Below are 13,504 nucleotides of genomic sequence, written 5' to 3'. Positions count from 1 at the left end.
AAATCTGTGTCTTTTTCATGTACTTCCCCCATAAATGTGCCTATTTTTGTTGCCATCCTACTGATTACTTCCAACAAGAGGACATAGGTAAGTCCTACTGAACTAATGGGTATACTCTAGGATTGCAGCCTAATTAGCCAGCTGCTTCCCAACTGATAAGGTAACAGACCTCTGTCAATCACAGTGGCTGCTTCTTGGTTAGTTGAAATAGGAGATCTTTCATGGTCTTAAAATGAATATGAAAAAGGCACAAGTGAATAACTCTAGGTAATACATTCATAACTGCCATAGAAGATTCCACCCAGTATTTTCTGCATGAAATGTTTAACAAGAAGGTTAAGGAGATTACCACATGCGGCTTTTGAACTGTGAGAACAGTGGGAGGGATGTGGCTTTGCTGATACTGATTGCATGACACCACCTCCAACCCTGTCATTGATGCATCCCTTTTTATTCATGAATGACCAGGCAATCATGCAACTCCACAGGTGCAAAAGGTGACTCTCAGAGTTGTTGCAGGATTACCAGTCACGTGGTGTCAGTATCTCCTCCCACCTCCTTTTCCCCTCCGCTCACAATTTTTCTTTTCTCTGTCTCCCCCCCCCACTCCCCAGTTTTTCAATTCAGGAGGTCTCCAGCCTCAATATTAAAAAACTTTTAAAAGTTTATAATGCAGCTGCAGAGCTCTAGAATTGTATGAAAAAAGTTGAAAGGCATCCTGGGCATAAGTGGGTGGGAGGGGGGAGGAACTGAGCATGATGGCAACAGCAGCCCTGATTGTGTGAATGAGAGAGGTGTGGTGATGGCTGCCTGCAAAGCAGTATTTTCCCATTATATTAATACAAGTGTGACTGCAGCAAGAAAGAGGCTCATCTGATAAGATTGCCCAGAGACACTTACTGTGCATTCCACAACTTACCTACCTAGAAGGCAGTCGTATTACATTCCATGGGACTTATTCCTAGGTAAGTGAGTATAGCACTGTAGCTTTAAACATTATTTATAGCAGAGGTGGGAATCATGTGGACCTGAAAATAATATTGGACCCCCAACTTGTAGCAACTCTGATCAGTATAGCCAAGAGTGGGGAATGCTGTAGTTTCAGTGCAACAATATCTGGAAGACCAAATTATTTCCATCTTTGATTTACAGCATGTTTGCAATACCACATTTTTTGGGTATTTTTTGAGAATTTTGATTGTATTATTATTATTATTATTACTATCATCATCATCATCATCATCATCATCATCATCATATTTTATTTATAAAGCGCTGTAAATTTGATTGTTTGTTGAAGTCAAACTTTTGATATAAATAATTGCTTCTTCTATTCCCACCACTTGCAATCTGACAAACCGACCTTATTAGATGAAGTAAATGAAGAGTATGGATAATTTTTTATTTTGTTACTTATATTTCCTTTTTTTAATTTGGGACACTGAATAAGAATCATAGCAGTCAGAACAACAATGGAATTAAAACAAACTATGCCTAGTTTTTACAAGAATTCAGTTAGCAACAGCTTTGCAGTAATTAAAGAAAACATAATCACATTAAAGAAAATACCTTCATTAATGAGTCTCCAGGGTGTGAAAAAAACTTCATGCAAATGGAGGTTGGGAAGGTTTGGGTCATTCTGGTACTGTGCATTGAGTCTCTTTATTATTGGATGAATTGCAGCGTGAGCAAAGCGAAAAGCTGCTGTAGAAAATACATTGGATACTGTAGGATCCATTGTGGGATCATAGCCTTTATAAGGACCAACATATTGGTTAAAAGCATCTAGGCCAATGATTTTTGGGACATAGTCTCTCATAGTAATAATCTGGAAAAGGAAATAATGAAAATGAAAATATTTGACATATAGTATTTGCATCAAATGAGAACCAGCATGGCTTAGTGGTTTGAGAGCATTCAAATCCCTCCTCAGCCATGGAAACCCCACTGGGTGTCCTTGGGCAAGTCTCACTCTCTCAGCCTCAGAGGAGGGCAATGGCAAATCTCCTCTGAACAAATCTTGCCAAGAAAAGCCCATGACAGGATCACCTTAGGGTTGCCATAAGTCGGAAATGACTTGAAGGTACACAATGACCACCACAACCACCACCACAACAATTTGCATTAAAACTTTGAATTTGCTTAGGGCCGCCATTGAACACGAACAACCCTTGGAACACACATATGGATTTTTTCTTTCTTTCTTTCTCACATTTATTTAAGTACCAATAAACCTCTTTTCTGAATCCTGGGCTCTTAGGTACAAGACAGCCATAGCAATGACAGCCAAAGTATATTATGCCCTCCAAACAGAGCAACATGTTTGTAATCCATGTTACTGAGTTCCATTTTTGTTAAAGGACATACAATTCATTTAAACGTCTCAGTGAAAGGAGCTTGTGTAGGGGACATGCAGGCAATTTTACTTACCAACAGTAACCATGTAGTACATTAAGGGGTGAAACAGATGGGCAGGAAGGGGTGGCTTAAAGCTGCCCCTTCTGAAGATGGATTGGAGCCGCAACAACCACATGCCACAGCCCCAATCTGCCTTGAAGCCAGCCTAAAAAAGGAGTGACAAAGATCTGCTCCTTTTTGAGCTGGAAAAATGCTCGCTTTTGTGGCTTTGCCACAGCCCAAAGGCAGTTTCAAGCCGCTCCAGCGGAGTGTGCCGTATAAATGCTGCACCGCCAGAGTGCCTTGAAGTCACTCATGTCTGGGCAGCTGGGTGGCTTCATGCTGGCTTCAGGGCATCATTAGAGCCTGCAGTGTGTCAACACTGCACTCTGATGATGCCTGGTAGTGGGCTTTTCTCACCCATCTGTTCAGGCCCAAAGTTACATACATACTTGGAAATCAGTCCCACTTGTCAAATAAAAACACTTAACTTCAAACTGTGAGAGGACATGAATATCTAATAGATTTCAGGAAAGACAACAATTCTATGCAAAGTGGAAGGCATTAGAAAAAGGAGGAGGCCACATAACAAATGAATTTATTTAATCAAGGAAGCTATGGCCCTGTATTTTGTGGGAACTCAGCAGGGCTGTTGACAACCAGGGCTCTTAAAGGTCTCTCATGCATAGGATTGTCATAAGTGAAAGTTGATTGGATGGCAAATAACAACAACAAATATCTGTTGCAACTAGATGACAAACAAGGTGAGGATATATTTTAGTGAAGAGGGAGAAGTGAAGTAATAGTCAGCCTGGACAGAGTTTCAGTGATCTGAAAGTGTTATCGGTATATCCATGTGATCTTAATCTTAAGCATCACTGGTAATACAATGATATGATGTACTAGTGATGTACTGTTGGGTCAAGAAAAGATATACATATCCTGTTAATAGTGAGCAAAACAGTCTTTTATTGTTTACCTAATGGCCTGTCGGGCTAAGCTTTCAGAATGGTGTTTAAATAAAGATACCAGAATTCACATCTATCTTTTGCATGCTAAGGCCTTAATGGTTGTGCCATTTGAAACTAACAAGGGAAATGGATTATTCTCTGTTTTGGAAAGGGCTTTAAAAACACTAGGAAAACTGCTCTGGTGGCTGGTGTTACTTTGGGACTAAGGGCTCTGCCTCTGTACCTATGTGCTCCTTACCTGCCAGAACTTGGGGTGATTTGTTTTGAGTCCCTATGTTGGTAGAAAGGCAGGATATAAGATAAAGATTGATGATGATGATGTAACACATTAGGTACTGTTTATTATCTCACAGCAACACACTGGCCATCACATGTTATTTAAAGAATAGTATATTACCAAACTACTACTAATGGGGTACTAATGGGGCATACCCCTAACCCCCCCCCAAAGTACTTCCCCCCTCCCCTCTCAGCAGCATTGGAAGCTGGCTTGAGATTTTTTTTTTCTTGGATGTTATGTAAACTGTGTTTTACACTGTTTTTATTGCTGATTTTATTGTATTTGGATGTTTTTAATTATGTTGTTAAACCGCCTTGATCTTTGGAAAGGCGGTATATAAATAAAGTATTATTATTATTATTATTATTATTATTATTATTATTATTATTATTATTTTGGACTTTGCTTCATCACTTTGGTAACTTATTACATTGTAATAAACAAAACTGCCTTGGGTCCCTACATGGAGAGAGGTGGGATGGGTGTGTGTGTGTGTGTGTGTGTGTGTGTGTATATATATATATATGTGTGTGTGTGTGTGTGTGTGTGTGTGTGTGTGTATATATATATATATATATATATATGGGATAGAGTCCACTAGTGTCTCATCATGCTATCCTCTGATGTAACTGGGCTGCTGCCACAGTAAGAAGCATTTCCCCCTATCATGCCATTGACATAAAATTTCCACAGAGAGCCTTAATCCCCACACATGGAGAAGTTATGTGTGGAAGTGGTCAGATAAAGGTGTGTTGTAGCAAATTTGGTAACCAAGCAACAAACCAACCACTTGAAACTTTAGATGAAATTGCAACCTTCAGCCAACAAACTCTTCTTTCTCCTTTTTTTCCAAGTTCAAATCTGCCCAAATTGCCCCAATGTTTCTTGTTATAACTGTTTAAAGCCTGGATCCAAAGGCCAAGACTTTCTATTTTGTTAAAAATATTTTATCAATTTTTTCTCACACACTTCTGTCCACCTTCACATTAGGCAATGCTTAGGGCAAAGCCATGGTGACAGGCACATTCACCATAAGCAAGAGAGCTCCAATGGATGATTGTTGTTGTCATGTGTCTTCAAGTCATTTTTTACTTATGGCAACTCTAAGGTGAACCTATCACAGGGGTTTTGTGGCAAGATTGTTTAGAGGAGGGTTGCCCTTGCCTACCTCTGAGGCTGAGAGAGTGTGAGTTTCTGTAGGCTTCTGTGGCTGAGCAGGGATTCGAACCACTATACCATGTGGACTTCTCCAGCTGATAATACCCATTCAGAAAAACTCAATTTCAGCATCTTGCTCATACTTAGACACATGGTTTTTGACGGGATGATGCTTTTCTTTTTTTGTTACATTGCCTAGATTTTAAGATAACATGCTCAAAAAATCTGTCAAATAGATCCGTTTATAACTATCTACAGACAATTCATAGTTACTCAAAACCATACAGTTTTGTTATAGAAATGCTGATAAGTGTTCCCTGGCAAATGCTTTCCTAATGTAATAGGCTTATTGAAGCATAAAGAAAATGCTTATAAGTAATACTGATCAAAAGAGAGGAAATGATATATTGCGATGGATAAAATGAAAACTGCATTCCAGATTTAAGATTACCTTGGACTTAATAAAGGGTAATGGGATAAATATGGAGTATAGGGAACTAATAAAATACATTATAGGTTTGAGGTAATATGCAATAAAGTGAACAGACAAATACACTATGCATTTTGATATAGTGCATATTGAAAACTGTGGCAGGGATAAAATAGTTTTATCAGATAATGTCTTTCATTCTTTTTGGGGAGGAGGAGGTGGGTTTCATCCAAAAAGCAAGTTCAGACAAACTACAGAAGATGGGGGTCCTCTCTAAGCTGGCAGTATTCACTCTAGAGGGTTGAACATGGCTTCCTTGCCTCATTACTTTCAGTATTCAGTGATGCCCTTTGTATATTAACCACGCTCTAGCAGTGAAGCCTGAATATGATAGATTATTAAAAGGCTGCACATTTGATTTTGAAGCTCAGGTTTGCCTACACAGTGCCTGCCAGATCATTAGATTTTCTGGAAGAAGGAACACAGATGCCATTTTGGGCTCCTTTGGTGAGGATAAACAAGCAACTTGATGCTGGTGCTTGGCATTCCCCACTTTTGCCTCTAATATAAAGCTATTCTTCCAGCAACATTTCCAGCATTATTCCCAGGGCCAGAACTAGGAATTTTGAGACCCTCAGTTGTGTACACTAACTTTCTCCCACAGCCATACACATATTTTTGTAAAAGTACATGGAATAAACAGGACATCACATCTAGAAAAACATATTGCAGCAAGCAATCTTGGTAACTGAAAAAGAGTTGTAGATTTTTAAGGATACTCCAATGCTCACTGATTCAGGTGATTTTCTCCTAGCACCTTCAAAATGTTGAAGGTGCTAGGAGACTTTGAAGAAACAAACCCTCCATAGTTCTCCCTTCAAACTGAGCTGTGACCAGCTGCTTCTCCTTGATATGAATTGCCTCTTCCCTTCCTAGGATAAACAGTGGCAGCAGGGCACCATCTCAGGGCTTTTGGTATCCTATCCAAGGCACCGACTGGTAGCTGCCAAGCACAGGGAAGAAATGGATTTGTGCATGTAGAGCTACATACAGATCTAGGATCATGTCCATTAAGTACAAACCCTCAGTTGCATAATATTTCAGGGACCTTCCCACTACAACATCACCCTGTTTCCTCACCCTCATGGCCCAATAGCAAATGAAATCAATGGTTTCAGAAAATGCTGTCTGCAACAATGCCCACTGGTCCTCTGGAGAAGGCAAAAATCAAGTGGCATGACTGTCTGGGTTTGTCAGAATCCCCGGCTTAAAAAGTCTTGCTGCCCCATGTGCCTGTCTATAATTTTCTTCCCCTGCTCCAGGAGACATTCTCTTGCTGTTTGGCCAGTCAACCCTGTTTTGGTTGCCACTGATTGTTTGGAAGATCAACCCTGTATAGCCCTGTATGGCCTCACAAATGAAGATGATGGTGATGCTGATACATACCCTGATTTCAAATAGTAAGTGGGGGGTCTCTTCCAAACTGGAATAATGATTATTTCATAATGGGTTATATTATTAGGTTGTTATCTAGTTATCCTATGGTAATTTCATGTCATTATTTTAAATGCAGAATTCCAACACTTATTTTCAAAGAAGGTTTGCTACTCAGTGCAATATTTTTTCATAAAGTCTCATATATCAATGTATTGATATCTAGCATAATATTCATAAACACCATTAAGGAAAATATGGGGGGGGGGGGGATCATGCATGTGTGTGTGAGTGTGAGTGTGGCGTGCCTTCATGTCATGGCAACCCTAAGGCAATTCCCGAGACATGCAATACATTTGCTTGTACAGTAATGAAAATCTCCAAAATACCTTGCATATATTTGCAAAATGTGGATAAAAATGCTTTAGTTAAAGGGGAAACTATATTAAAATGCATACATTGGTAAAAACGCTCATTAACCTTCTACCAAGATACATACGTTTTGGAGGGCAAAAATGAGACAGGAAGTGAAGAGCAGGATCTCTTGTGTGTGGAGCTAGGACAAGAAAAGAATGCTAGAGAGATTCTAGAAATACAATCACAACAAAACAACGGACTGACAGATTTTTATATCCCTCGTAACAGGAGACTGAACAAACAGTCATCCCTTTAAATTAGGTCAGTATTTTAAGCTAGGGCTCACAAGTGTCCCTTCAGCGTTAGGCTACCCACACCGGGCACAATTTAAGACTCTGCCTTACTACTACCAACATCCTAATTCTGCCAGCTTTTGTTGCTAGGAATGGTCTGTATTGTGCCCGGAGGCATTCAGTCCAGTTAAGCGGGGGAGAAGAAGTAAACAGCTTTTACCTTTATAATACAATTGTGACTTTGAATTGAGCATCTCTAGCGAAGGAAAGTCAGAAGAACAGGCTGGAATGAGAAAATGAATAACTCTTGCAAACAAAGAGTCTCCGCTCACTACCAGTCAGTGCCTGGACAGGAAAAAATGTTCTGGTTGGAAAGCAGCTGAGGAAGAGTTGTCCTTTTTAATAAATTAAATGAGAAACAAATACACTTTAAGATGCTTCCTGATGGAAACATGAAAGAAAAGAAAGCATCCCAAGCTCTCCACCGCAAGAAAGCAAGTAAGGAAACACAACAAAAAATAGATATCAGGAGTCTGAGAAGCCCTGCTCTTGCTCTCTATAAGACACATGTCCATTGTGGTTTTTCTGGAGCTATATGCTAGGGTCAAGGCAGGGCCTGGGTATGTGTGGTCCCACAAAGAAGCGGAGAAGGGTGCCTTGTTTTGTGAAGATTGCCCCTGTGATCCTCCCACCTTGCCAGCTCCAATGAGCTCAGTGGCTAAATACAGCTCTTGCTTTGGCAGTCATTTATCTGTGTGGAAGCTAAGCACATTCAGAACTGGTTTGTACTTGGATGAGAGACCACCAATGATCCCAAGTGCTTTTGGCTATATTTCAAGGAAGGAATTGGAAACCCATCTGAGTATTCTTGTCTAAGAAAACCCTATGAAAATGTATAGGGTCACCATAATTTGATGCTGGTGACTTGAAGGTACAGAACACACACACAGAGCCCAAGACATGCAGTAGTAAATTAGAAATTATAAATACATGGAAACTGATATCAAGTTAGTGAACAACATTGGATTCTGATATTTTTATAATAAAATAAAAAAGAAAAGGTATTACTAACAATTGTGTGCTGCTATAATATCAAGATATTGGTTTTGGATATTATTATTATTATCCTACTTTTCATCCACAAATTGGGACACAACCTAATAATTAAAAGAACCATCAAAAAACATACAAAGTGAGCTATTATCCATTCAAGTTGCAATTCCCAAGGAGTATCTAAGGGATTTTCCAATCTAGCCTAAATATAATATTCTAGGATTCATCTCTTTTTCAAATAAGTCTGGCATTTCCATGTCTCCTATTCATCCAGAAACATGGGCATGTGTTGGTAGGTTTGTCCAACCAGAATCAAATCTTTTTATTAGCCACTCACTTTTTTTACAGTTTGTTTCCTAATGTTACAACTGTGTTTAGAAAAGGTGTACTTTTTGGAGAGTGGCCTTGTGTCTATGTTGCCTATTGCTCTCCTTGAAAAGAACCAACAATATACTTTTTGGTAGCTCACTGCTAATTACCATTCAGTGGACCTATTGTGTGTTGTTGTATGTTCCTTCAAGTCGTTTCCAACCATACCGGTGAACTATCAGGGTTTTTCTTGGCAAGATTTATCGGGGGAGTTTGCCTTTGCATTTCTCAGAGTGGAGAGAGTGTGACCTGCCCGAGGTCATGCAGTAGGTTTCCATGGCTGATCAGGGATTTAACCTCTGATCTCCAGAGTCGAGGCACATGCTCAAACACACATCATGATGGCTTTCTTACATGGCCCCAATAGACAGGCCCAAAAGAAGCTGCTTCAGGCCACTTTGGAGGTATGCTGTTTAAATGATGCATCATCTAAGATCCAGAAGCCACGCCAAAGCCATCGATCCATCATTCCTAAGGACTGGAGCACAGCTTTTGTGTAGCTTCCAGACGCTTAGGACACATGCATCATTTAAACAGCATACCTCCAATTGGCCCGAAGCAGCTTATTTTGGCTGTCGTATGGGGGCTATGATATAGGGATGCGCTTTCCTTTCTGTTTAATGTACATTGCGCTTATCCTTATTTTACTCTGGTCAACTCACCATTAAAAAATGTAAAACTATCTACCACCCTCCTGTTTTTTTTCAGGACACAGGTGCCCTACACTTGCAGCCGTTTTCTCTATCCCATTCACTTTCTTCTGAGGTGATTTTTAGTTTAGTTGTGGCTTTTAAATACAGTTAGCTTTCCTTATCCATGGATTTTTATCCCAGATTCAACATCTATGGGCTTGAAACATTCCAAAAAGCAAAATTCCAAATAGCAAACTTTGATTTTTCCCTTTTATATAAGGGACATCATTTTACTATGCTATATTTAATGGGACTTGAGAATCCATGTGATTTTGGTATCCATGGGGGGGGGGGTCCTGGAACCAAACCAGCAGATAACAAGGGCCTACTGTAATATAATCTATTTTCTCAGTTGGATCCCAAAGTCACAGCGTTGTTGCTCTTCACCAGGAACATGCCATATTCAGACCAAAGTAATATTGTTCTGTGCTCCCGCCATTTGAAACTCTGCTTATTTCTGGCCCAGTCTCTCTGAGACAGAAACTACCCAAAGTCCAGTGGCAACAGAGGCTGGGACCAAGAATGGATGAGATTCCCAAGCAATCACATAAGGGATATGGTTCAGAAAGGCTTGGGTACATATCCTCTTTCTCTTTCAGGTTTCCTCCTCACAGGTAAAAACAGTTACATTATCTCTGTCCTTCCTAAGATTTTGGAAGTGGATAAAACTATTTTTAAAAAGGGCTCTAGCACCAACATAGTTTATACACTATGATTCCACTTTAACGTGCCATGGGCAGAATCCTATGTAATCCTGGGATTTGGAGTTCATGGGTCACTAAGTACCAAGGGGATAGAATTCTAAAACCTTTCATAAACTCAAATTTCAGGATTCCATAGGATGGAGCCATTGCAATTAAAGTAGAACAAAGTCCTATAACTGTGTTGTTTGCTGTATTCCTCACTAGCCATGTTTTCTACCATCATTTTATTACTTCCTCAAAGCATCCTAAATTTTTAATTGAAAATGTTTATAAAAACAGCTTGCTCCCTTTCTACTTTTTCATATTACTCTATAAAGAAATGAACAAAAGTATCTAGACCCCACCCATGCCCTTGTTTCTTTCATTTTACCTTCTTTCTTTCTTTCTTCTTATCTTTAAAACTTCTTTTAGTTTTCTGAATTACCTTTTTCAAGGTTTATAGTCTGGAAAGAAGTTTTAGTAGCAATAATCATCAAACAAATGCTTGGACCCCTCAACCTAGAGGCTACTGATTCTAGCTGTAATATGCTATAACCAAGGAGCCAAGTTGCATATATAGATGGAATGTGCATCGCACTGACTACGACTCGATCCACTCCAAATCATTATAATGTGACACGGCTGATCTCATTAATCTGTGGTAATTCAAACAAATGATGAGTAGCCTAGAGTTATACACAGAAAATGCATTTTGGAAATTATTTGTCTAAGGGCATGGAGTGCCTGATTCAAAGCCACTAAATTTGAGTGCCCAGAAGCCTTGTATGCATGTTTTCCCCCCAGATTTGTTCTTTGCTAACAAGTGCCAAAAAGCCAATTCTGACCCTTTCAAGGCAATTATTATAAAGCAGCCGTACAATTTAAAAATAGAGGGACTTGCACAGGGTATGCGAGAAATCTATAAGGAAGACTAAAGCTCAGGCTGGATAAAAGAACTTTATAAGAATAAATGAAGTGTGCAAATATTTTTCTTTCTAGCGTAGCTAAATTCTCACACAGCTTAATGGGAGCAGGACACATACATCCTTGAACACTTGAGCAGTTGTACTGGAAGGTAGCATGTCTACCAGATTCCCTAGCCTGACATTATAGATGGATGAAAATGCAGAGCATTGAACCTCTTCCGCCCTCAGTTACTTTACGCAGACAGCAACAGAACAGTCTTTAAATAAAATCTGTGTCTGTTCCTTTCTGGAAGATTAAACTTGGAAGTTTAAGCTTCCTGTAAGATAGGATCATGTGGTCCTCCAGAGATTTTTGGATTGCAACTCAACACAACCACCCTAGCTTCTTAACCACTGGAGAAGAAGGCTGGGAGTTGTGTGCCAACACCTTCTGGAAGTATGCATGATTCCCACCCCTGCTCTATTGGGACACTAAAGTTGGTTGGTTCATTCTGTTTTATATCAGCTGTTCTGTTTTGTTGTGTCTGGAATTAATTAGGGATGGTACTCAAAGTGTTTAGGTGTGTGGTAGAATGTACTTCTGCTTCAGACTACAGCAGGTTATAATGCTTTTCTTTAGAAAAGCAGAGCCTCTTGCAAGAGAAAAATAATTGAAGTAAGAAGTTAGGCTGGCCCACAATCTATTTTTTCTTAATTTAATTGAATTAAATTAAACTCTATGAGATTTTATTGGTAGGGGCTTCTCACACAGAGAATTGGTAAGGAATCTGTGGCATTGAAAGATGTTGGTGTTTTCCAACTCCCTTCAGACAGCCACCATAGCTGAAGTCCATGGAAAATGGAAGTGTATTACAACATCCAGGGAACAGTGTCTCCCAACCCCCACTTTGACTTAGGATATAATTTAAACAACTTATTTCCAGCAACTATTTCCAGAGGAGGAATAGCGAATACCCCAGGGGAACAGGATCAAAATCAAAAGACCGTAATAGAACTAGAAAGCTGGGCCAGAGTACAATGAACTTCAACAGGGAGAAATGTAAGGTACTGGCACTTAGGGCGAAAAAATGAAATGCACAGATATAGGATGGGAGACACCTGGCTTAAGGAGACAACATGTGAAAGGGATCTAGGAGTCCAAGTAGACCAAATGTTGAACATGAGTCAACAGTGTGATGCGGCAGCTAACAAGCCAATCGATTTAGGCTGCACAATAGAAGTATCGTATTAGATCCAGGGAAGTAATAAGTGCCACTATATCTCCTCTGGTCAGCCCCACCTGAATATTGTGTCCAGTCTGGGTGCCACAATCAAAAAGGACATGTGAAAACTGGAGCTTGTCCAAAGGAGGGCGACTAAAATGGTGAAAGGTTCTGGAAACCTTGCCCTATGAGAACGACTCAGGGAGCTGGGGATGTTTAGCCTGGAGAAGAGAAGGTTAAGAGGGTGATATGATCGCCTATTTAAATCTTGAAGGGATGTTCAACTGAGGAGGGAGCAAACTTGTTTTTCTGCTGCTCCAGGACTGGGACCGGAGCAATGGATTGCAAGCTGCAGGAAAAGAGATTCCACCTCAACATTAGGAGGAATTTTCCGGACAGTAAGGGCTTGTTGACAGGGAAACACTCCCCTCGGAGTGTAGTGAGTCTCCCTCCTTGGAGGTCTTCAACAGAGGCTGGATGGCCATCTGTCAACGATGCTTTGATCTGGATTTCTGCAGGGCAGGGGGTTGGACTGGACGGCACTTGCGGCTCTTTCAACTCTAGATGTCTATGATCTATGATTCTTGACTCTGAAATGTAAAGTATTTTTCTCCTGCTACTTCAATATTTTGTACCCCTCTCTACCAGTAGAGGACTAGGTCTAGGCCATATCATTATCAATTCATGTGTAAGAGGCTTACTGCCCCTACCTTTATTTGGAACTGCTACATGTTTGCAAACGGCTGCAATTTTTCCTGCAGGGCTCCAACATAGTCCCTCTGGCCTAACGAATTAGTGTAATGGATCAATATGATGAAGCAGGCCTAGAAATATTTTTTTATTAGTGTAAGAAGGAACCTGTCAAAAGGCTATGAATCCATCTTTTTTTCCTAGAAAGGCACCAAACAAGAAGTAGACAATATGGAAATTTCCAGCTGTCTTTAAAGTTATTGTAATAAAATTTATTATCGCATATGAATGCAGTTTCATTTAAGACAATTTTATATTGTTCAGTTAGGACCCAGTTAAATACACATTGTAATATAGTGACATAATGCTAATCAGCGCCACTATCATCAGAACACTATGATCATGTGAAAAGTGGTCATGGATTATGGCCTCATTTCCAATAGTTCCAGATGGCAGCCATATTGGAAGCCAGAATAAATCCACAGAATTGCCATAAGAAGTAATGGTTGTTTGTGGTGTGCCTTCAAGTTGTTGTCTGACTTCAGCAACTCTGAAGATGAACAGATACA

The sequence above is a fragment of the Sceloporus undulatus genome, chromosome 1 (assembly GCF_019175285.1).
Source record: "Sceloporus undulatus isolate JIND9_A2432 ecotype Alabama chromosome 1, SceUnd_v1.1, whole genome shotgun sequence".
Lineage (NCBI taxonomy): Eukaryota > Metazoa > Chordata > Lepidosauria > Squamata > Phrynosomatidae > Sceloporus > Sceloporus undulatus.
The sequence above is the reverse complement of the archived record's forward strand: the minus strand, read 5'-3'. Positions refer to the sequence as shown.